Below are 21,257 nucleotides of genomic sequence, written 5' to 3' on the forward strand. Positions count from 1 at the left end.
GCGCGGGCGGTCGCGCTGCAGTAAGGTACCCGGCAGAACGTGAAACGTCATAGACGGGAGCTAAGACAGCAGACCCGCCTTTTTCAGGAGAAGAAACGCCGCCTGGAAGAAGCGGAGTGCGAGGAGATGGAACAGCTGTGCCATTCTCAAGAAACACGCAAGTTCTATCAGAAGCTCAACGCATCCCGCAAAGGCTTCGTGCCGCGAGCCGAAATGTGTCAGGATAAGGATGGGAGCATCTTGACGCATCTTTACTGTACGGCAAATCCTTCAAAAATGCCGTGAATACCAGGTCCCAACGAATCATCTGTTCGTTGATTTCAAGGCGGCATACGATAGTATAGACCGCGTAGAGCTATGGAAAATTATGGACGAGAACAGCTTCCCTGGGAAGCTTACCAGACTGATAAAAGCAACGATGGATGGTGTGCAAAACTGTGTGAAGATTTCGGGCGAACACTCCAGCCGGGTGCTTAGATAAGGTGATGGACTTTTGTGCCTGTTATTCAACATTGTGCTAGAAGGTGTCATGCGGAGAGCCGGGTGTAACAGCCGGGGTACGATTTTCAACAGATTCAGTCAATTTATTTGTTTCGCGGATGACATGGACATTGTCGGCCGAACATTTGCAAAGGTGGCAGAGCTGTACGCCCGCCTGAAACGTGAAGCAACAAAAGTTGGACTGGTGGTGAATGCATCAAAGACAATAGACGGGGGAACCTTCGAGGTTGTCGAGGAATTCGTTTACCTCGGATCCTTGCTAACCTCTGATAAGAATGTTAGTCGTGAAATACGAAGGCGCATCATCTGTGGAAGTCGGTCATATTACGGGCTCCAGAAGAAACTGCGGTCAAAAAAAGATTCGCCAACGCACCAAATGTGTCATGTACAAGACGCTAATAAGACCGGTTGTCCTCTACGGACTTAAAACATGGGCAATGCTCGAGGAGGACTTGCAAGCACTCAGAGTATTCGAGAGACGGGTGCTTAGGACCATCTTTGGCGGTGTGCAAGAAGACAGTGTGTGGCGGCGAAGAATTAACCACGAGCTCGCCCAACTCTACGGCGAACCCAGTATCCAGAAGGTAGCTAAAGCCGGAAAGGGACGATGGACATGTTGCAAGAATGCCGGACAGCAACCCTGCAAAGATGGTGTTCGTTTCCGATCCGGCAGGTACGAGACGGCGTGGAGCGCAGCGAGCGAGATGGGCAGACCAGGTGCAAAACGACTTGGCGAGCGTGGGGCGTATTCGAGGATGGAGAGATGCGGCCTCGAACCGTGTATTGTGGCCTCAAATTGTTGATTCAGTGTTATCTGTTTAGATGTAGACTAAATAAATGAATGAATGAAATTCTGATGATTTTTTTAAGTTTTTGACGAGTCGCAGGATGTTCCGATGGTATATACCCATCCTCAAACAAATTCTGTGGGTTAGATGTTTGTGACATGTCCTGGTTTTTAGATTCACGAAAATTACTTTTTTCATATTCGGTTTTGGAACTTATCGACGAGTCGCAAACTTCATGGTTCAACAAAGCAAGATCAAATCAAGCATTCTCTGGAGACTGGCCATCTAGCGCTGAAACATGGATACTTTTAAATCCGTACTGAAACTTGGTATGCGACATTTCAAACTCCATGATTTGGAAAAACAAAGCCAAACTGAGAACATTCTGGGGAATCTAAAATGTTTTGGACATACTACAGGATATTCTGGCCACCTAATTACGTGGATATGGTCATATTTATATCCGTTGTGAATCAAAATATGCAATATTCAACTTCATTGTTTTCATTGACATGTCGCAAGCCAGGTTTTATAACTGATCGGAAATGGCCATTTTCCTTGGTGGACCAGGACTCCGGAAGATTCCGGAACATGCCCAGCTTGTCCAAAAACCCCCAAAATGAGTTCTACCGATCTTGTTTTGCAAAATCATGAAGTTTGATATGTTGCAAGCCAGGTTTTATAACTGATCGAAATTGGCCATTTTCCCCGGTGGACCAGGACTCCGGAAGATTCCGGAACATACCCAGCTTGTCCAAAAACTCCCAAAATGAGTTCCACCGATCTTGTTTTGCTAAATCATGGAGTTTGACATGTCGCACGTTGACTTATAGAAGTGCTAAATAAGTGTTCCCACGGGTGCCAAAAAACCTACCCCAGTACACCCCGGAATATTTCCGGAACCAAGTGGCCAACCCAAAATATTATCCCATTTCCAGAAACTAGAGATCTGAGCGATTGTTTTAAGGGGTTGATTGTCATAATCGGTTGAGAAATGCGGAAGTTATGATTTTTTTAGTGATTATATGAAATGGTGAATCGTACGTTCAGAGGATAAGGGTTAATTAAACATAATCCTTTTGATTGATGATTAGTTTAGTTTAGTTGTAAAATAATATGTTTCAAGTGCTTCAAGCAAAGTGATTCTAATTGCAAACGGGAGCCTCTACAAGCAGAGAGAATGGAAAAAGGAATGTGCTGGCAATCCGGTGAGATCCATCTGATTTTTCTTTCTACGACATTCATATATAAGGTAAGACGGTATAATTTGCCCCCCCCCCCCCTAAGGCAACTCCTTGATAACTTTTTATTTTTCAACGCAAACTTTGTGTTATTTGGTAGTCCAGGAATTCGCAAATGTCTTGCCCGTGAGTGAGTAAAAATATTACAGATAACACGTGATTAAGTTTTTTTGAAAAGTCGTGAAAAATGGATTTTAAAAAGTGCCTGGGCAATACGCCCCACCTTAACCAAAGAAGTATCATAGCCCTTCATTAGTATTTTGTTAACCTCATAATAAAAAGATTACAAATCCATATGTGCTTGACATTAAAAAAACAACGTAAGTCCATTTAAGCAGGTTGGATTTACATTTCAATAATTTCCATATAATTTGGTAGCAACTGCTGCAAGCTCGCCGCGGTTGTGTCCAGTTGGCAAGGGCATATCGTCCTGCCTACACTGGGGCGTTTTGACCAGCGAAACATATTTTTGAAAAACGTTACTTTTTTGAAGATGGAAGCAATTTCATATCATATTAACCACTGAGAAAAGTTATTTGATTGCCCAACTGAGTGTTCCAGTGCAAGTTTTGCGGACAGTATGCTAGCGTCGCTCCAGAATGTTAAGCAAACAAACATTGAAAGTTACATCAAAACTGTAACTTTTTGAATTTTTCTATTATTTTTATTACGTAATACAAAAATACCCTCATATTCACATAGGATGATGGTTTTACAAATAGTTATAGGTACCAACTGATTTTGACCCTTAGTTAGTTGTAGTTTTCTAGAAATCAAAATGGGGCGTTTTGGCCAGGTGGGGCGCATTATACCGTCTTACCCTATTTTCAAATAAATCATCGACACGAATTAACTTGCATACCACCGATTAAGTGCACTCAATATGGTACTGGATAGAAACTAAATTTAGCCATTGTGCTATACTACACTGTCGTGTTCAGCGGAAACGACACAACAGCGTCTGTTCTCCATGTAACGGGCGGCTGATCATCGTCCGAGTGCCAGCGAGGGACTCTAAGTGAAACTGTGCACTATGGTCCACCGGGAATAAGGAGGAATGGACCTCCGGAAATTTAGAGGGTTTGGCCCTGCAAGCCAGCCTTTTAAAAAAACATACGCAACGAACAATCAACAAGAGAGTACGGACTGGAACCATCGACGAAGACCACTGCGACGAAAAGGGACTAGCGATTGGAAACTCGGTTCGTGAAACTGCAAATTTCTCAACTTCATCGGGAGCACACGCATACTCGCCGATGTGCTCAAGGATCGTGGATTCGGCACCGTAGCGCTGCAGGTGGTTTGTTGGAAGGGATCAATGGTGCTAACGTTTAGAGGTAATCATACCATCTACCAGAGCTGCGGCAACACACACGAGCTGGGAACAGCTTTCATAGTGATGGGTGATATGCAAAGGCACGTGATCGGGTGGTGGCCGATCAATGAAAGAATGTGTAGGTTGAGGATCAAAGGGTTCTTCAACTTCAGCATAATCAACGTCCATAGCCCACACTCCGGAAGCACTGATGATGATAAGAACGCGTTCTACGCGCAGCTGGAACGTGAGTACGACAGCTGCCCAAGCCACGACGTCAAAATCACCATAGGAGATTTGAACGCTCAGGTTGGCCAAGAGGAGGAGTTTAGATCGACTATTGGGAAGTTCAGCGCTCACCGGCTGACGAACGAAAACGGCCTACGACTAATTGATTTCGCCGCCTTCAAGAATATGGCCATCCGCAGCACCTACTTCCAACACAGCCTCCCGTATTGGTACATCTGGAGATCACCACTGCAGACCAAATCACAAATCGACGGCACTTCTCCGACATTATCGACGTCAGGACATATCGTGGCGCTAACATCGACTCTGACCACTATCTGGTGATGGTTAAACTGCGCCCAAAACTACCCGTCATCAACAATGCTCGGTACCGACGACCGCCGCGGTACGACCTAGAGCGACTGAAGCAACCTGATGTCGCCAATGCATACGCGCAGTATCTCGAGGCAGTGTTGCCGGAAGAGGGTGAGCTCGATGGGGCCTCTCTTGAGGACTACTGGAATACAGTCAAAGCAGTTATTAACGATGCAGCGGAGAACAACGTCGGGTATATGGGATGAAGTCGACGGAACGATTGGTTCGACGAAGAGTGCAGACAGATTCTGGAGGAGAAGGACGCAGCGCGGGAGGTCGTGCTGCAGCGAGGTACCCGGCAGAACGTGGAACGTTATAGACGGGAGCGGAGACAGCAGACCCGTCTTTTTCAGGGGAAGAAACGCCGCCTGGAAGAAGCGGAGTGCGAGGAGATGGAACAGCTGTGCCGTTCTCAAGATACACGCAAGTTCTATCAGAAGCTCAACGCATCCCGAAAAGGCTTTGTGCCGCTAGCCGAAATGTGCCAGCATAAGGATGAAAGCATCTTGACGGACGAACGTGTGGTGATCGAAAGGTGGAAGCAGCACTACGAGGAACATTTAAATGGCGCTGAAAGTACAGGCAGTGAAAGTCAATGCAGCGGAGGAGATGACCACGTCAGTTCAGCGGACGATGGAAGCCAACCAGCCCCCACCTTGAGGGCAGTTAAGGATGCCATCCAACAGCTGAAGACCAATAAAGCAGCTGGTAATGATGGTATCGGAGCTGAGCTCATCAAGATGGGCCCGGAAAAGCTGGCTACTTGCCTGCACAAACTGATAGTCAGAATCTGGGAAACCGAACAGCTACCGGAGGAGTGGAAGGAAGGGGTTATATGCCCCATCTACAAGAAAGGCGATAAACTGGAGTGTGAGAACTTTCGAGCGATCACCATCCTTAATGCCGCCTACAAAGTGATATCCCAGATCATCTTCCGTCGTCTGCCACCATTAGTGAATGAGTTCGTGGGAAGTTATCAAGCCGGCTTTGACGATGGCTGCTCGACAACGGACCAGATCTTTACTATACGGCAAATTCTTCAAAAATTCCGTGAATACCAGGTCCCAACGCGTCATCTGTTCGTTGATTTCAAGACGGCATACGACAGTATAGACCGCGTAGAGACGAGATGGACGAGAAGGGGAAGCTTACCAGACTGATCAAAGCAACGGTGGATGGTGTGCAAAACTGTGTGAAGATTTCGGGCGAACACTCCAGTTCGTTCGAATCGCGCCGGGGACTAACACAAGGTGATGGACTTTCGTGCCTGTTGTTCAACATTACGCTAGAAGGTGTCATGCGGAGAGCCGGGTGTAACAGCCGGGTACGATTTTCAACAGATCCAGTAAATTTGTTTCGCGGATGACATGGACATTGTCAGCCGAACATTTGCAAAGGTGGCAGAACTGTACACCCGCCTGAAACGTGAAGCAACAAAAGTTGGACTGGTGGTGAATGCGTCAAAGATAAAGTACATGCTTGTGGGCGGAACCGAGCGTGACAGGCCCGCCTGGGAAGCAGTGTTACGATAGACGAAGATACCTTAGAGGTGGTCGAGGAATTCGTCTACCTCGGATCCTTGCTAACGGCTGATAACAATATTAGTCGTGAAATACGAAGGCGTATCATCTGTGGAAGTCGGGCCTATTACGGGCTCCAGAAGAAACTGCGGTCAAATAAGATTCGCCACCGCATCAAATGTGTTTTGAAAAGACGCTAATAAGAAGGTAGCAAAAGCCGGAAGGGTACGATGGTCAGGACATGTTGCGAGAATGTCGGACAGCAACCCTGCAAAGATGGTGTTCGTTTCCGATCTGGTAGGTACGAGACGGCGTGGAGCGCAGTGAGCGAGATGGGCAGACCAGGTGCAAAACGACTTGGCGAGCGTGGGGCGTATCCAAGGATGGAGAGATGCGGCCTCGAACCGTGTATTGTGGCGTCAAATTGTTCATTCAGTGTTATCTGTTAAGATGTAGACTAAATAAATGAAATGAAGTTGCAATCGACGTGGTCTAGTTGTTTCCTATTGAAAATTAGCTCGATCGGCCATTGCGTTCCAGAATTTTTGGGAAAAACTTTGTTTTTTTTTCGCCAAAAATTTCGAAACCGAAATTTTTTTTCCAGGGACTCTTGCAATACATATATTGATGAAAATAGCAAAAATTTTCCCCCTAAAGTGATAATTTGACCTCTCTTATGTGTTTGTCTCATTTTCATAATGCGCAAGAAAGGCACCACCAAACGGATTTTTAATGTAGGTTTCTCGATTTACGCGGTTTTCACACTTATTTAGATATTATTTTTTACGCAGACTTTGGGGCTTAGGCGGTGAAGCCGACTTCAATATTCAAAATTAATTAAAACTGAGCTCCTGAAAAAAAAATCTCTGCAAATGAGTCAAGGGACACAAAATGAAATTTCTAAACACTGGCTTTATTTTTAGGAATAACTATGGCTTTTGTGGACAGCACTTTGCCTCATTTTTGCCCCTTTCTTTCTGATAGCACCTAATTATATTTTTCAATTAGGTTTTATTTTCCATCACTAGGCTCACTTGCCTACCAAACCATCAGCATCCTTTTGTATTCTGTTTACTCAGCATACACGACTGATTGCCCGAAGTTAAGGTTGCGATGCAACGCGAGGGAAAATGAGTGTTCCGCTTTGTGCATAGCGATTTTTTTTCCTATTTTAATTGGTTGTTTGTTGCTGGTGTGCGCGCTGTAAACCACTTCATTCCCTGCCGCCCATCACACGATGCACGCTGGATGTCCATCGTCAACCTATTCTTGTCGCTTACTCGCTCTCTCGCTCTGTAATTTGCTTGCTCTCGAAACGCTCTATTGTTTGAACTTATTGTGAAAATAGAATTATAAAATACAAAAACCTTTATTAAAGTTAATTAACGCCGCTTGTAAATGTTTCAAGAATTTACACCCGGAGGCTGTACCACGCTCTCGTTCTAGAAGTTTCTCCGATGCGAATGCAGCTGGATCGTTCGCCTGTAAACTCGGTGGCTTGTGGATCACGGTGGGTGGTAGCTCGTTTTCCATGTGGCTCGTTGGCATGCCGTGCGGTGGTGCATCGAGTGAAAATGGGATAGTTTTGTACAAAGTAGCTATGCTCAGCAAGAGGAGGAGTGCGGAACATCATGGTGTGTACGATGTACTTACAAATGAAGCTTTTCCCGGTGGAATTTTCGGTGGTCTCTGAAAGGAAATGCGGAGCGGAGTTGCTGCGGAGCAGAGTCCGGGTCATAGCGGGGAACAATTGTTTCTGAAAATTTGACGCTTTTCCGGAAGTTGAGTGACCCGAGGATAGCTGATTAAAATTTTTCGGGAAAGTTTTCACAGGGTACAAAGAACCAGTCGTATAAGAATGGATTACACTGTGCCGCAAAACTAAAGAAAACTGGTAACAATGACCATGCTGTTGTTCTGGTCATTCAATCAAATCATTTTGGTTCATGAAACAATATTGTTAAGGTTTTTCATACATACATATATGTAAGTTTTGATTGTACGTAAAACTGTTGCAAGCTGCCTCAAATGCCTGCCTTATCCGATTTTGAAAAATAGGCTGTGAAAAGGTTTCCGAACTACCGTCATCTGGGGGGAAGATGATCACTTTTAAGACAAAAGATGCAATAACAATGTGTGTTTACATTTTAAATCGAAACAAATAGTTTTAAAACAAGTCTACGAAGTCACTATTTGAAACGAGAATAGCGTCATTTATGACTATCTCTCGCTTTCTTCCACGAACTACACTTTCTTGATTATGATCGAAAAACTCGAAATCTCTACTAGACCATCGTTTCATATAAAAATAAGGCACTTTTGACTGACACATCAAATGATCATCTTAGCCTCAATGATCATCTTCCCCCTATATGACGGTACCACAGATAATTTTAAAATAATAATATCCTTCCGAAGAGTCTTGAATTTCACTTTCGTTTGTTAGTTAGATAGTTTATAATGTAGGTATTTAAGAAAAGTTTTTACATTTTTTTCGCATTCACTTGACACAAAATAGATATGCATCTATATTACAGAGAAAACTGCACTATCGGTCCGACAAGTGACTGCATTCGCTCTCATTTCAATTATCATTTAGTTCACCAACTTCAATGGATGCTGCAGACACACACAGTGTACAATTGAAGCCATCATCAGATATCATCCTAGTTAGGGAAACAGAATTCCGTTAATGCGTTGTATTTCCCCATTCCTGTACCACCGTCAACTCGCCAGACCATCATCTTAACTTTGCCAATCGCAGCTAGTAGCAATTTGCTCGATTCTAGCATGGTTTGGCCTAGAAAGAAGATGGCAGCTTTCTGCCTAATGCATCCTCTCCGACGGCGGTTCCCATTCACCTCCCATTCCTTCCATTAGCCTCCCATCCGCCCTAGCCTCTTGTATGTATGCATGGATGGAAGCATCTATTTAATGTATAACATGGTGTACATTAGTCTAATTGGACATTAGTGGAAATGAAAATTTTTGCCCCTATTAGCAAAAGTGGTATTAATTATAGCGTTGACGACAAAAATGACAAGGATGTGCAATGCTTGATGCGACCGTGACGATAGGAATGTCCTGGGAGTGAAACGAGATTGAAAACAGGAGAAGACCATCGGACAGAACCGAATGGCTGGTTGTCGGAACAAGGGTAATTATGGTAATTAAGCCATTCGGTGAAATGTTTCAGCTAGTTTACAGGATCACATGGGCGGTAGATTATATTTGAGCGAATCTCTTTAGTTTCCGCTTGGCGGTATCAGGATGTTTATGGTCACTTTTGAATCCAAGCCTACATTCCAGTTATGTTTTTTATGAATTTTAAAATAGGCTCATTCCCAAAAATAAATAAAACAAAGGTTGAATACTTTTATTTTAATTCTGGTTTTCACTTACTCTAATTTAACAAAACAGGAGGTTTTAGAAAATCTTAATTGCAAGATTGTAGAGATCAACTGAATTCGGAATTCTTATCACAATTAGAATCATATATCAATTAGGATGGTTAAAATCAAACTGTTTTAAGGGTTCTGGCCTAAGATCCGAGTATCCGAAATTTTAGCTCATGTGATTAAAAACAGATTGACAAATAGTTTTTAGTTTGGTCGGAATTTAATATGGTTATATCGAAATGTTAACCAAGTCGTTTAACGACTAAGGGCTGGATAAGAGAGAAACTATATATAGCTACAAATAATATTTAAGTGCTTCCACAATAATACACGGGTCGAGGCCACATTTCTTCATCCTCGGTTGCGCTCAACACTCGCCAAATCGTGTTGTTCACAGACATAGCTCGCAGCGCTCCACGCTTTATGGTACCTGTCAGTTTGGAAGCAAACACCATCTTTGTAGGCTTGCTAACCTGCCGTAATCTGAAAAAGTAACGTATACGCCATTTTCCAAAAATGGTGTTAACTAGTAGTATTCATCGAGCTCTTTAACAGAAAAATGGAAACATGCATGCTGTAATTTGGCGCTTACGTCACTTTTTCATATTACGGCAGTAACTGGCATTCTTGCAACACGTCATGCCTATCGTATCCAGTACTGCAATTTTTCATTTTCAATAAGAGATGTCACGCGAAATATTTACATATCTGCCTTTTTCAATCTCTCTATAACAAGAAGGATGAATACATGCTACAAAAATCTTAAAACAAATTTTATTCCATGTTTATTACCACTTTACTCGATGGATTAAAAGAATAAGATCAATTCATCGACTTTATTCTTTGCTTTTAATTATTAAAATAATTTAGAAAGTTTTTATTTTAAAGCAAACCACTACATCATTACATGACTGCTTTTCATGCGAAATTTATCAAAGAACACACGATAGGCTTTTATTTGGCCGTCTGAGATAGAAAAATGCGCTTAGCTCTATGTCTTATTAGGATCACGACCTTTTGTAGTACTTCATCCTTCACTGTCACACACCGTTCTCTTGTACACTACCAAAGATGATCCAAGCATGCGTCTCTCGAATACCCCGAGCACGGTATACAGACAACAAGGTAGACTCGTGAGATAAATGACACTTCCACAGTGACGCATATTTTATCGCTACATGGTAGAGTGCAATAGTAAGCATGCTGAGACCGTAGAGCATCGTCTCGGTTCAGGGCTCTACATTACGGGTGGGAAGATGTGTAGTTGTGTTGGTAATCCGAGCTCGGTGAATTTTGTACTCACCCAGTGAACTTTTCGGTTTTCTTATGGCAAAATGTTCACGATTCGGTTTCCTTATGGCAACTAACCAAAACAAAGAAAAACTTTCCGTCGAAATTGAAGTATTGCACAAGATTTTTCTCATGCAGTACTAAGATTCCGTCGTATTTATGCTGACAACACGTCCCTTCATTGAAAATTTTCAACATTTTGCTCAAATTGGTTTCTTCAAAAAAGTAAACAACAGCTGATTCGGTTTCTTTATGGCAAATTTTCGATGAATTTTTTCCGTTGCAACGGCAAAACACTCACCAACACTCGCAAAACTCGGCCGTTTGGGCCACCCGATATATACCACCCTGGTCTCGGTTCAGGGTGGTAGGGATACGGCAGGTATTTCCGTCCATCGTCATAGGGGCTAAAACCAACGAAAGCAACGTACATTTGCTAGAACTCCACTATAGCAGAACGTTTCTTCTGAATTTACGATTTGGTACGTATGAGTTTTACAAAAAAGCGTCTTTTTTATTGGTTTTCGAGACTATGACGAACAGACGAAAATACCTGCCGTGTCCCTATATATCAGGTGGCCCAAACAGCCGAGTTTGTTATAATTCTCGGTTATGGTCTCGGTTCAGGGTGGTATATATCGGGTGGCCCAAACGGCCGAGTTTGTTATAATTATTTATTAGGTAAAAAAACATTACAATTCTGTTTGATATTATTAATTTTCAATGGCGTTAATGTAGTCTCCCAAATACACTGGCTTTCTTTTTGTTCGAATCGGACGTTCACACACAGCGTTTTCTTTTTCACTTTGCGTTCTTTTTACCAACGGAGCAAATATTTCCGGATCAGCACTACCATGGTTATGATCAACTGTTTGGCTTATCCCGTCTTGGTTCCTCCAATTAAAAACTCGATTGGTCTGTGACACGTGCCTTTTAATGATCTGACCGCTTTCGTCACACAAAACAAGCATTCCATTTTCTTCTTTCGTCACTGTGTACTTTCGAGGGTCAAACCGTGATTCTGCTTTCATCCGAGGCTGAAGTTCTACAACAAATGTGTCCCCTGGTCTGATTCGACATTGTCGAGCCCCTCGTTTTGCATCTTCTCGCTGCTTAGCCTCTGTTTTCGACTTCAGATTTTTAGCATTAAGTAGGTTATCATCGAAATTAGCCTTTCCACGGCATAGAAGCGGTAGTCTACGCCTTATTTTCTTACCCGTCATCACCTCTTCCGGTGGTACTCCGGTAATGGTGTTAGTAGCTGCGTTATACGCTTGGATGGCTGTACTTAGTTCATCTTTATAGGGTGTTCCACTAGCAGAAGCGGCACTCATTGCTTTATTCACCAACTTTATGCAACTCTCAGTCAACCCGTTCTGTTGGGGATATAATGGCGTGGAGAAAGTGGCATTGATGCCACGCTCTGAGCAGTACATCTTATATTCATCTCCGTTAAATGGAGGCCCATTATCTGAATTTATAGTCTGAGGATAGCTTTCCTTTTCAAAAATTTCGTCCATGATTTTTCGGTTTTGCGCGAAACTTGTCGATCTCACGGGCTTAGCGATAACGTATCGCGAACGATAGTCCACTAAAACTAGTATAGAGACCCCGCCAAATTTGTTATAGGGATCATTGAAATCTATGGTCTCCCATACAGTTTGTGGGGCAAACACACGAGTCAGGGGGTCAGGGACACGACTCAGGGGCAGCAGGGACTTTGTCCAAGGGCTTGACGACCCCTCCCCATGGCCACTGCGAGTTAGACCGGGACAATCGTCCCTAACCCCTAATCCCAAAGCGTCAAGCGACCCGTGCCGAGGGATGCATGGCCAGGGGTGAAATAATAAGCTAGGCCTTTAACGGAGCCTGTGGGATACCTGGGCACCCTCCACAGTAATTGTCCCTTACCGCGTCATGCTGGGCTCTGGCGTGGTGGACCTCTTTTCCCGAGCAACTCGAGGGACCAAAATGGAAAACCAAGTCAATTCTTCAATTAGTGGTAGTAGTGTAGGCGACAACCCCTTCGCAAGAGGTGGGTTGTTCAGGTCTCCGCCTAGGAGGCCAGAGGCAATAGTCGGCAGCTCAGTGCGTAGCGCCAGCGTGGGTCACTCAACCTTCCTCTCGGCTAGAAAAACGCCGGTAGGGGTTATTGACGGCCCATGGCTTGTGGAGGCGATGAACCGCAAACGCGATGGGCTTTCGGCCTTCGAGGTGGCGACGGAACAGCTGAACGCCATCATCGACTTTGCGTCATCGAAGCATAATATCAGCAAAGACCTCAAGAGGAGCTTGCAGAAACTTCGACAGTCGATGCTGGACGCCAAGCTGGAGAGGGCGGTCGGGACGGCCAAGTGTAAACCCGTGAAATCGGTGGAGTCGAGGTCTACCCAGACTGAGGCCCAAGGATTCGCGGACTCAGGCAAGGTCGAATCGACCGAAGGCGTGCCAGCGAAGACGGTGGTACCCAAGTCTACCCAGACTGAGGCTCAAGTATTTGCGGGTACGTCGGGGTGACTGCTCCAACGGAGCAGACACAAAAACGGGGAGACAGTCTCCAGGGATGAGCTCCCTGGGGCCGCTCCAAAACGCGGAGGTTACTACCCCGAACAAGGGTAGTGGGGCTGGGAAGCTGAACTCCGATCAGGTACCTCCAAAACCGGGGGAGGAAGGACCTGGAAAGGTCCGTCCACTCAGGAAAGACTGTGGTAAGGGGTTACGGCAGGCTGAAAGTTCTCAGCCGCAGCAGACCAGGGAAATAGAGGGGATGACGCCTCCTGGACGCCTGGTCAAGAACAAGAGGAAACCGAAGACGTCAAGGGCCGAAAAGAAGGCCCAGGCGAGCAAGAAGTCTAGGGTAGGCGCCAATCGCTCCAGGGGCGATGCCCTAGTCATCACGGCGGACGAGGCTAAGTACTCGGATGTCTTGAAGGCGATGAGGAGTGACGTCATGCTCGGTGAACTGGGCGCCTACGTACGTCGAATAAGACGTACCCGGATGGGCGAGACGATACTCGAGCTGAAGCGGGGCGTCTCGCAAAAGGGCGCCGCCTACAAGAAGTTGGCGGAGGAGGTCCTAGGCGAGACGGTCAAGGTGAGGGCACTCACGACGATGTGAATCTAAGGGTTAAAGACCTGGACGAGATCACTGAAGACGAAGAGCTCGTCACGGCACTGCGGCGACAGTGTGAAGTGGAGACGCCCACCGCAGCCGTTCGGCTACGGAAAGGTCCGGCAGGGACGCAGGTAGCATTGGTTCGGCTATCTGCAGCAGACGCCTCCAAGGTAGTCAAGTTAGGGAGCGTCAAGGTGGGATGGTCGGTATGCCCTGTGCGCATATACGAGCAACCCGAAGTTTGCTTCAAGTGCCTGGAACCGGGGCACAAGCAATGGGACTGCAAAGACCCTGACAGAAGCAATCTCTGCCGACGCTGCGGATTGGAGGGACATAAGGCACAATGCTGCACGAACCCTCCCAATTGTTTGATTTGTTCCAGCAAAGCTGTGAACAGCAAGCACCCCATGGGGGGTTCGATGTGCCCGGCGTTTAAGCGTGCTGCAAAATCAAAATGCAGGTAACGCAGCTGGCTTGCTCGGCCTCGCCCGAGTGTTTGGTGTGCGCAGGTTTAGAGGAAACGGCGGAACACGTGTTGTTCGTGTGCTCACGTTTTCGCGCAATGCGTGACCATGTGCTTGTGGTCTGGACACTACCCCGGACAACCTAGTTCGGAGGATGTGTAAAGATGAAGTTGGCTGGAACACCGTTTTATCGGCTATCGCCCAAACCGTCTCGGAGCTACACAGAAGGTGGCGCGTGGACTCAAGGATGGTTAGGTCAGGCGCAAATAAGAGGTGGTTCAAGGGATCGGAGTCGGCTTCATGGGTCATACCGGTGCCCTGTGGTCGAACTCGATCATTTTATCGAGCAAGTGGCCGCGTGAAGAACAACATGGTATCGTCGCTTTCGCGGCGTCGGTCAACCGGGTGGGTTCCGAGCCTGAGGACGGAAAGGGGTCTTCGTCAAGGCTGGGGCAGGCGTAGGCCTCGCGTCGGCAAGTCCCTCTGTGTGCTGGCGAATAGGCCCTATCGCAGAAAGGTCAATTTGGGGTGCACGCGGCATCATCATTCTTGATACCAGTCGTGCAGAGGGAAGCAGGCGCGAAGTCGACCCTTCCCACCTTCCGAGGACATAGGGCGTGGTAAGGCCACCTGGAAAGCCGGCAACGCGCTGGCATGATACCATGGTGTTCTTCTAAAAAAGCGAGTTACGATGTTCGGTGCTGCAAGGACACGCAGCTAACCTCGAGGGTGCGTTGTGCACTGGCCCCCCTTTGAAGCATTACTTTCTGGTTGTACCGAAGGGACTATGGGCTTGGCGGCAATGGAAACGGTTTAGCGGGTCGGGATGTAGTCCTGCCTCCCTCGGTGATCCCTAACCCCGCACTTCCTGGTCAACCCAGGATGTCTGTTGAGCAGATTCCCCCTCCATTGTTTAGGAAGAAAAAAAAAAAACACGCGAGTCATGGGTGTTGGTTGTTCGGGCCTTCCGTAAGTTGCACAAACACCACAAGATGTTACCCAAGCTTCAACGCCCTTAGTCATTCCCGGCCACCATACACGTTCCCTGAGAATACTCTTAAACTTTGCAGTCGATGGATGGTCTGAATGAGCTACCGCCAAAGTTTCCTGTTGGATACTCTCAGCTATGACCGCCCAACCCGTTTTAATCAACAGTCCTTCTCGTGTGGTTAAATCATTCCCTAGCACCTGAAACTGCTTCAAGTGCTTCGGCCAAACGCCCGTTTCCATGGCATCTATTACCTGTCAGTGAAATACAATTTGAAAGATCAATACATTCTGCTACAAGGATAAGCAAATGTCAAAGTTTTACCTCGGTAGGCTGTTTATCTTTGACAGTGGCGTTTGCAATGTCCTTCTCGGTTAAAAATTCGATTTTGTTCACTTCCAGGGAAGCAAGTTCCCAAGGGCTAAAACCGTCTTCGAACGGGTAATCAACGCCTTCATACAGCCGCGAAGAAGGATCAGCTATATTTTCACGTCCTCGTACATACTATACGTCAAAACTATAAGGGCTGAGTCTAAGTCCGTATAAACGATGGTTCTATCTTGGTCCGAAAAATATCCTAGAGAATCTGTGCAATTAACAATTTGGTCCTTCAGCTTTTCAAAGGCTTTCGAATGCTCCAGACTCCAATTGTTCATGCGTGTCCACAGCGGGTTTGCAATGTCGGCAAAGCCTCGGATGTATGGGCTTACAAAGAAAGCTAGTCCCAGGAAGCTTGGTAGCTCGGATACGGTGTTTTGTTGTCGAAACCTACGTATATCCTTTACCTTCTCTTCGTCGACATTAAACCCTTTTTCATCGAGTTCGTGCTCAAGCCATCTTATACGCTTTTTATCGAATTCACATTTCGAATCCTCGACACACGAGCCACAGTTCCGCGAAGTTGATCCAAGTTATCAGCAAACATAAGGATGTAGTCAATATATGTACACTATGACGTTCTCCTCTCCTAAGAGTAGTCTTGACATCTCCCGTTGAAAAATTTCCGGGCGCAGTTCACTCCGAACATCAGGCGCGTGAACCGAAACATGCCATTTTCAGTCAAGAGAGTGGTGAGGTCCCTGGATTGTTCGTGGAGCTCCAAATGCAATTGACTGCTTTTTCTTCATTGGTCCCCTCGGCAGTTGATTCCTCAACGTTGTCGTATACACCGCCGAAGCCAGAGCTGTCGTCGCTATCTCCACCACTGTAATCATCTTGTCTTTCTTCCTGTCCTTCGATATCTGACTCGTCAGCCCACATGTCGTCGATAAGATAATCGTTATATTCCGAGTTATCCTTGTAACCAGGGGCACGTATACGTGCACAATTTATTTATACATACTTTCCTCCAGAAATTTTGGTTACTTGCAAATTGAATCTGTATTGAGCTGAACTGATACAATTCGAAATCTGTAAGAAATTTTTGGCAATATCAAGGTGCACTATCAGTTTAAGGACCATTGGTGTTCAAGAATTGAAGTCTGATAACAGTATATGTATTAATAAGAATAAATCGTTCAAATTTTCCCATACTCCAAATTTCTATTACCATTATAAAATAACTATTCGTGTCTGAACCATATCAGTCTTCTATTATATCATTGCTTTGCGCGGTCGTCTCGATCCGCTACCTTGTTAATTTAACGCGGTCGTCTCGAGCCGCTTCCAAACCAACGTTCTAAAAAAATTATAATCGCGGTCGTCCCGATCCGCTACCACCTACGAATACCCATAAATAATAGACGCGGTCGTCTCGATCCGCTTCCTATCCAAAGTCGCGGTCGTCTCGATCCGCTGCCAATTATTTTAACGGTTATCTCCAACCACTGCCTGCTACTAATCAAACATTTACGGTATCTGACTGTTCCTTAGCTCTATTATTCACTTCCGGTTTCCGATTCCACAATTACTTATACTTTTTTCCCTATCACATATGTCTCGACCAGCAAAGCAAGGCGGAAAGTTCTATTCGCTCTCAGACATTCCATTAAAGAGAAAAAGGAACAAATCACATGCACTGAACAACTGGTTCACTGAAGTAGAAATAATTGAAGCAATCTTCTGTATATTTGACCGTCTGGCAGGATCGCCATTGTGTAAATCGGCTTGTGAGTGACCAGCCGTTTGGGAAATGGTCTCGGCGACCACGACGGACAGAAGCACGTCTTACCTTCACTGCTGCTCGATGCGAAAGAGGACGAGTGTTGTTGGGGGAGCTAAGCGAAGCCTACTGCGATTGATTCAAATGTGCCTTTGCACACGTAGTTAATTATGCTGCCGGATGACTCCCACACATGGAGTATCCTTGTCCAGTGAACTCGATCATGGACCAATCTTCCACGAAGTCTACGGCCTCTTCTGGATTCTCTTCGGAGTACTATATTCGTTTTTTCGGTATACGAACAACGTGTCGAGCTCACCGTAGTTTGCCGTGCCGTAAAAGCTTAAAAATATTCAGCCTTCACCTATCCACCTTTACTTCCACTGTTCAACAAAGTTCAATTTTATCTGGCAGCAAATCGAAAAAAAAATTGGAAGCTGATAGAGCGCTTATTCAACCAAAAATAATCTTCTCCAGACGTTAATTGCACTTATCCTTCTGTCGAGCTTCTGGCGGTACGCAGCCGATACTCCTCCTCGACAATCGCTGAATATTGTAACGCATCGTTCGCTGAGATCTTTCGTTCGTATAGTTATTAACCGTGATCGAATTTCACTGAAAACGTTTGTCGTAAACTGCTCCCCATGGGGGAAGGATCCGTCCACATTCAAATGTTCGGCCGACAATGTTCAAATCATACGCGAAGCAAATAAATTGTCTGGATCTGTTGAAAATCGTACACCGACTGTTACACCCGGCTCTCCGTCTGACACCTTCTAGCGCAATATTGAATAACAGGTACGAAAGTCTATCACCTTATCGTAGTCCCCCCGGGATTTGATCGAACCGGACTCTTCGTTACAAATCTTCACACGGTTTTGCACACCATCCACCGTTGCTTTTAGTAGCCTTGTAAGCTTCCTGTAAAAGCTATTCTCGTCTATACTTTTTCATAGCTTGACGCGATAAAGCCTGCTCACGTTAAATTTCGGACACTTGGATAATGTCTATATTTGTCACCATTTCATGAATTTGGATGAGAGCTAAAACATGCTGAAAGCATCACATGAAGTGTAGAGATTCATTTGTTATAAATATGGATTGTGTCAGTGTCTTGTGAATATTTTCAAAATTCACGTTGGAAGATGGGTGTCCGAGATTTAACATGGACAGGATTCATATACTGTCATATGCCGCCTTAAAATCGTTAAACAGTTGGTGCGTTTACTGTTGGTAAAAGACGAATGAAGATGATCTGGGATACATTGCCCACTTAACTGACAAAGCTGTGACACCATCAGCGAACTGCAAACCGGCTTCACAGTGCTGCGCAAAATGCGCCAAGACAAGACGTGGTTGACGGATAGCAACTACGAGTCGTAAAAATCGTTATTGGTGACATGACCTCCCAGTCAGGGAGCGAGGAAATGTTCCGGTGATTGGCAAAGAAAGGCTGCTTGCCGTTTTATATGATAATGGCCAACGTTGCCTAACCTTTGCAGCCTACATCGTAATGGTAATCCAAGGTTAGTTCTCGAGAAAAAAATATTCACAAATTCTTCAAGAGATCATCTAAGCAAGGAACGAGAACCAAATCGACAACGATCCAAGTAATTAACGATAAATTCTTCCCCAGTAATACGTAGGTCCGTACTTACCGCAGTATGAAGTTGGAATCTGGCCTCTACCACCTTGCAGTTTTAGCCGTCATGGCTCTCGTCTACAACATGCGAAGTCGAATGCCGTGGTTAAACTTTAGGCGGCTCAAGAGTACTTGCAGTACCTGGAAATGGCACGTACAACAAAAGAGCCGATTGGTGGCCCTGGATTAGAGAAGAGGCATTGGCAGCACTCTACTCTGGGATCGATAGGGGAGACTGCGGGGACTTGATCCCCTTTTATCTTTTTCGATGTACCTAAAAAAAAAAACTAAGCGGTTTTCGAACAGATTCCAAGAAATATATTATTTAACTTTACAGATGTACAACCGTATGACAGTCTGTAAATTGTTGTTGTTATTGATGCACAATCGATTTTTTGGAGTGCTGTCAAAAATCGAATTTGAAAACATTATGGGCAAATTGATTCCTCTCCAAGAACTTGCTTTAATCAGCTTTAATCAAAATATAAGGTGATCTATGATTTATATATTTTTTTCATTCATTAACGATTTTGCAATGGAATTTGACAGCGCATGCAATCTTAAAATTTTGGGGAGACTTGATCCGCTTTCTATGATATCTTCTCAATCAATAGTTTTTCGAGTAAACCTCTCATCAAATTTATCAAATCTACAAAAAATTAGCGGCCTTATAACAATTTTTTGCCAAATTTTTGTATGGGTGACAAATGAGGGATCAAGTGGCCCAAGAGGATAGTACTTTCAAGGTACTAATTTTATGACGGCGACAAGCACCGATTGCGATAGATCAAAATCCTTTGGAAATTACATAGAACCAACAGCAGAGCTACCAGTTACCGAATCGGAGAGGCGATGATCGAGAGCAAGCTGTTATCCGTGTTAGAACTGACATGCTCAACACGCAGAGAACTCATCAACATCCTTTATCTTTCCAGTGCATGGCTGCAGGACTTCTACTCTCTACATCCTGCGCTAAAGCAAGCGTCCGTCCAAAATATCATTGCGAATGCTTCCGTCACATCTATAGATCACAGGATCCATCTCCATGTGCAAGGAGTTCAGTTTCGTGCACGGCAACCGGCGTTGTTTTTTTTTTCAGTGGCTCGAGTCTACTGACACGGAACGAGGAGCTTGCATTCCTCTATTGCCAACGTTAATTGCTCCATAGCGGAACTTTTTCAAATATAATACTGAGGTATTCCAATGATCTGTTGGGGAACTGCTGAATACCGTTTTCACCAGATTCGAGCATCGTATCACCGATGGGTCGTTCTCGTAGTACTGAGGTGTCAGGATAGGTGTATCCGGGAACGGCCTGACCGTTCTCAGTGCAGTGGATTTAGCCCGCTGCAGTTTTGATTGACACCACTACCTCTTCATATAAGCCTGTACTCGTTCTGTCGGACTCTTAGACCCTCAAAACATCTCTGGATCTTCTCAAACATGTCAAGTAAAATCACCGTTGCTTAGATCCCGTGGTATTGCGGAATTCCAGAGAATACGGCCGCCGGTCTACTGGTTGGAACAGGATATCAAAGGCAGGCCTTTTCTAACGTAGCCAAAACCGATTATGAAAATCGGATTAAGAAAGAGGAAGTTAAGGACACCTCCACCCCTGCTGGACCGAATTGGAGGAGGCTTGGAGGCTTGAGGAAAAATAAGTGATGTCCAGGATTTGTACCGGGCATACAAGACAGTCGCATAACTATGGAGGCGAGCCTTTTCGGTCTTTTTGTAAAATATGTGACGTGCAGTAGTTTGCAGTACCTCAAATGCTGATGAATATGAAGTAACTCGCTTTAACTACTACATAGTGACCAGCATACGCAACGCTGAAGACAAAGCCATATTGGCAGTGTTTTTCTGCTCCTAGACGCCAGTAAGTTGTATGCCAGAAGCTATTTGAGGAGATTTACCATGATCCACTTGGACCACATGATCTACTAACCGAAGAAAAGTCTGCACTGGAAGAGAACAGCCTTCCTTGGGGTTCCAAGGATATAAGTTCCAATCCTCCAGTAACCGGAAGTTTGGCTGTTGGAGCTTCCAACCCTATTGCCTTCAACGTGACTTTTATGCTAAAATTATCATAAATAGATCGGATAAACCTGGGTTATCTCCTTAATTTTTCAAAAATATATGAATTGACCTCATCGTTCAATATACGATCTGAACCACAATACGTGATCTGAATTTTCATTTTTTATTGCAGTCGAATCACTGAAGAGATCTCTATCGCCGACAGGTGAAAGTGCTTATCGAGTGTTCAAACACAAATGCTTTATATCTGC

Source organism: Armigeres subalbatus, chromosome 2, assembly GCF_024139115.2.
Source record: "Armigeres subalbatus isolate Guangzhou_Male chromosome 2, GZ_Asu_2, whole genome shotgun sequence".
In the NCBI taxonomy this organism is placed as follows: domain Eukaryota; kingdom Metazoa; phylum Arthropoda; class Insecta; order Diptera; family Culicidae; genus Armigeres; species Armigeres subalbatus.